This window comes from Plecotus auritus (genome assembly GCF_963455305.1).
Source record: "Plecotus auritus genome assembly, chromosome: 7".
Taxonomy (NCBI): Eukaryota; Metazoa; Chordata; class Mammalia; order Chiroptera; family Vespertilionidae; genus Plecotus; species Plecotus auritus.
This window is the reverse complement of record NC_137774.1, coordinates 9,601,344-9,605,787: the sequence shown is the minus strand read 5'-3', so window position 1 is coordinate 9,605,787 and position 4,444 is coordinate 9,601,344. Positions and strand designations below refer to the sequence as shown.

At 50.2% G+C, this 4,444-nt stretch overlaps 1 protein-coding gene across 5 annotated transcripts in view; it reads left to right on the top strand.

The window, feature by feature from the left end:
• Window positions 1-3,701, top strand: part of CDK12 (cyclin dependent kinase 12) — a 74,587-nt gene extending 70,886 nt beyond the window's left edge. For 3 of the 5 annotated variants that reach the window (XR_013961136.1, XR_013961137.1, XR_013961138.1), the window contains exon 18: window positions 3,562-3,700. The gene's annotated coding sequence lies outside the window, so the exon portion shown is untranslated. Of the gene's footprint in view, window positions 1-3,561 lie in introns of all 5 variants that reach the window. The other 2 variants (XR_013961135.1, XR_013961139.1) reach the window with 2 other exon arrangements.
• Window positions 3,702-4,444: the final 743 nt, after the last annotated feature.

Sequence of the window (4,444 nt, the reverse complement as noted above, 5' to 3'; positions counted from 1 at the left end):
TGTGCCAACTTTTTCTCCCCTCCCCTCCTCCCTTTCTCTCCTCCTTCCCTTCTTGCAACTGCTGCCAGCCGGCATCAGCACCGAATTGCCATCTCCTTGAGCTCTCTGTGGAGCAATCTCAGAGAGCAGTAAGGTGTGACGCGGGGCTCTGCCGGCTTCGCAGCACCGCCTGCGGAAAGAGCGCAGGATGGCGGAGGAAGATTAAGAGAAATCTCGAGCAGGGCTCCGCTGCCATTGGTGTGTGCAAATGCCGAGGAGGAAGGGAGAGGGAGAGCAAGGAGGGGTGGTGTAGAAAGGGCGGGGTGGTGGTGGTTGTGGGGAGACCAGCAGCTGTCGGCCTAATTCTTCTAACACTCTGCTTGTGGTCATATTAGAAAAACAGATTATGCCCCTCGGTGCCACTCACTTATACTTGACATACGTTAATGTTCTATATCTCCATTCTCTGGTCTTGACAACAATGGACTTCAGGTCAAGGAGGATGGGGGTCTGGGTGGCCAAGGGGCACAAACGATTCTACTCCCTCATTCTCTCCTGACCTCCAGCCCCAGTCTGTACTAGCCCTTTAGAAAGCAAGCCTGGACCAGAATTTGCATCCCATGCCACCATTTGGCCCTGCTTTTTGCAGCCCCTGGGAAGATGAGAGGTCAGAGGGCAGCTGGAAGCCCTTTAACCTGAAAAGCCACTGCCCCTTTAGTCTTAACAGGTTACATTAGGGCGAAGTAAGACCAGCCTGGTGGCATCCCCTCCTCTAACCTTTCTGTGGGCCCTCCCCCTCAAATCAAGTTGGAGGTCAGAGAAAGAGGTCCTTGATAGTGCTCCATGAGAGGGCTACAGAGAAGTCATAAGCAAAACAAGGCCAGGATTGTTTCTGGGTTGCTATGGAAACCAGGTTCCCTCCTCCTGGCAGGAAGGGAGGGCTGCCTGAGGCCTTCCTCCTTCCACCAATCCTGAAGGCTGTAAAGGCGGGGTTTGCTAAGGCCTGGGGAATCTTGGAGGACAAACCAACCATTCCCAGCAGCCTGCCTGCCAGACCACAGCCCTTTGACTTTCACCTTCCCTGCCCTCTCACCCCAAAATTCAGTCAAAGGAGGCTTTTCCTCAGTGCCTTGTCCTCTATGGAGACCTGTTGCTTAGCAACCACTAGTGCCTTCTTCCTAATAACTTGCAGGGACTGAGAGATATAATATGTCTCTATATTCAGTTTCCCTTCCCTGTCTATTTATATTTAATAACCAAAGCCCTGTCTTGGGTTCCCTTGGCACCTGTTTTAGAGGGAGTAAGCTGCATCCTGAAGTTATACCTGAGGAAGAACTTCCAAACAGGAAGACTGGGAGAAAACACAGGAGTAGATAGGGAAGCAGTGGAATCTTTTTTTTTTTTTAAGTGTAGGTGAGGGGGGGGCGTATTTAGAACTTGGAATGTGGGGAGGGGATGTCCACAGGGATTCCCAAGGGTCTGTTCAGGACCTGGAGTAGACCCTAACAGCTGCTTCCTAGTTGGCCTTTTCCACTCCCCACACCCTGGCCTGCCCCTCCTTCCTAAACTTCCTCTCATATTTCTGTATGTGGGAGGCCTGTCCCTCTGAGAATGTCTAGTTTCCTAGTGTTTGTATGTTGGTATCCAGGAAGGGGGCTGTGTCAGTGTATGTCCAACAAGGCCTGGGTATCTCCCAAAGTTTTCCAGTCAGTCAGGAAACCTGAATCTGAGCCCCCTCTTCTTATTCTCCTGTGATCCTGGTTATTATTCTATCCTTTGTTGATTCATCAGCAGATCAATAATAATAATAGCCCTGGCCAGTATGTTCAGTCATTAAAGTGTCGGCCCATGGACAGAAGGGCCTTGGGTTCGATTCCTGGTCAAGGGCATGCACCTCGGTTGCAGGTTTGATCCCCAGCCCTGGTCAGGCGCATGTAGGAGGCAACCAATCGACATGACTCTCTCACATTGATGTTTCTCTCCCCCCCTCCCTCCTCCCTCCCTCCCTTTCACTCTCTCTAAAAATCATTGGAGCCCAGCTGGTGTGGCTCATTTGGTTGAGCATTGTCCCAGGCACCAGGAGGTTGCTGGTTTGATTCCCAGTCAGGGCACATACCTGGGTTGCCAGCTAGATCCTCGGTAGGGGGCGTGCAAAAGCAGCTGATTGATGTGATGTTTCTCATCGATGTTTTTATCTCTCCTTTTCCCTTCCTCTCTCTGAAATCAAAAAAATATATTTTTTAAAAAAAATCAATGGAAAAAATATCCTCAGGTGAGGATTAACAACAACAAAAATAATAAATTATAATAGTGGATTTTAGTGAGATAAGTTTAAAGTAATATGTAAAAGGAAACACTCTGAAAACTGTCATATTTAACTAAAATATTATTTTAAGGTCTGAAAAAGGTTTGACTGCTGGGAAGAGGAAGGCATCATGAATCCAGCCTTGCCCTAGGTTTAGGAATGCCATTAGTTTTTTGGCCAGAAGGGTATGATTATTTGCCCTCCAGTTGGTGGGGTGGGGAGCTATATATCAAAATCAAACACAAAGCTGTCTAGGGAGAGTAGCACACAGTGTCCCCATCATCTTCCCCACCTCCAGTCCCAAACTCTGACCACTAGTCTTCAGTAGCCCTGCCGATACCCCACCCTGAACCCTCCATCCTTCTGGGTCAGCACCTTCACTGCATTCATGCTAGCTCACAGACTGTACAGTTTCACCCTTCATACCCCCCTTCTCAGCACCTCCTCCAACCCAGCCTTCTGTGTGAGACAGATGGGGTGTCTGCGATGGAAAAGGCTCTGGGCTCTACGCCGCCTTGGGTGGGCAGCCCGCCTCCCCATCTCCCACTACTCCCCCTTTCCCTACCTAAGACACTCAGATTCACCCCAGGCAACTTTGGGAGCTCCTGAGGATTCCAACTCGCTTACTTCTCAGACTCAGCCCCAGAAGTAAGGCCAGAATGAAATCTTTCTAAGACCTAGACCCCAGCCCCTCTTCGTGGAAGACCAATGCAAAGGAGGAATTAGGTTTGGGAATGGTAGGGCTCCATGTGAAGGGACTAATGTGAAGAGGCAGGGAAAGGCCCAGAGTCTCTCACTGAGGACTGATGGCTGGGGTTTGGGGCCTGAGTTGACAGAGAAGGCCGAGCCTCAGCAACTCCTTTGTTCCAAAAATCTGGGGTCCCTGAAGGGAGGCTTAGCTTGGGGAGGGGGAGAAAGAGAAATAACATTACAGAGCACCAACTGTGAGCCGGGCATGATGCCAGAGTCTTTCCATACCTGTAGTCACAACTAGCAAGTGAGGAGTCAGGATGAATAGGTGTCTCATGAGCTCTCAGCATCTCTTGGCAGAGTTGACCACCTCCTCCGCTGATTCTATGATGTCACTGCTAATACTCCTACCACTCTGGCTGCTCTTTCTCTGTCTCCTTTGCAAGCTCATCCTTAACTCCTTAGACTCAGCCAAGTCCCCGACTGTATACTTTCATGGTACTATATATCCTTTCAGAGCACTTAGCACAGTTATTTCACACTTATTTGTGCAGCCATTTGAATAATGATCCTATTTCCCCCACCAGATGGATAGTTCCACGAGGACAATGACCACGTCTGTCTGTGTTCACCGGTGTGCTCCCATTGCCCAGTACAGTGCCTGGCATAAAGCAGCTGTTTGGTAAATATTTGTTGAATGAATGAATAAATGACAAAATGATATCTATCTCTCTGTCCTAAACTCAACTTCTTAGCCACTCTCTCACTCCAGAGCTAACTCACCCCCAATGTGTGCACCAGGGAACAGGGTGCCTGCAGGTCATCTCATTCTGGTAAAAAGCCATCAGGACAGGACTAGTCCCAGTTCCAAGGTATGGTATGGGGCCTCTGCCCTCCTAATACCTGGCCCTGCCCGCCTGTTCTCTGACTTCTCCAGGGATTGAGAGAATTCAAAATCCCATCAACTTCTCCCCATATTGGGGCCTGAAATCCCTCGTGAGCTGGAAGGGAGGAGTTCTATCGGAGAAAGTTGTCCCTCTTTTCTACCTTAGCTGAGATGGCAGAGACCCCTCTGCCACCCCTCTGTTTGCTTCTGTCCTCTTCCCCTGGACTTCAGGGAAGGGGTTGGTTTGAACAAGTGGGAGGGATAGATGGTAAAGCCGGCCAAGCTGCTTGTTCGTTGACAGGGCTGGTGACAAGCCTCTGCAAGGGACTGGAGCAGAGGAACACAGGACCCAGCAGCCTCAAGTCCTTTGGGGCTACACTCTCTAGACCCTCGGAAGCAGGGAGTGGATTTGTCTGGGAAGTGGCCAGCCTTCAGCCCAGGCCTTCATCTGCACCTTTCTGCTGTCCTTGCTGTCTGACCTCAAAATTAAAGTGAGGCCAGCCCCTTGCTCTCCCTGGCCACTCCCTGTTCTAGCCAATGCCCAGCCCAGAACATCTCTTCCACCCAGTTGAGCACTAATATCT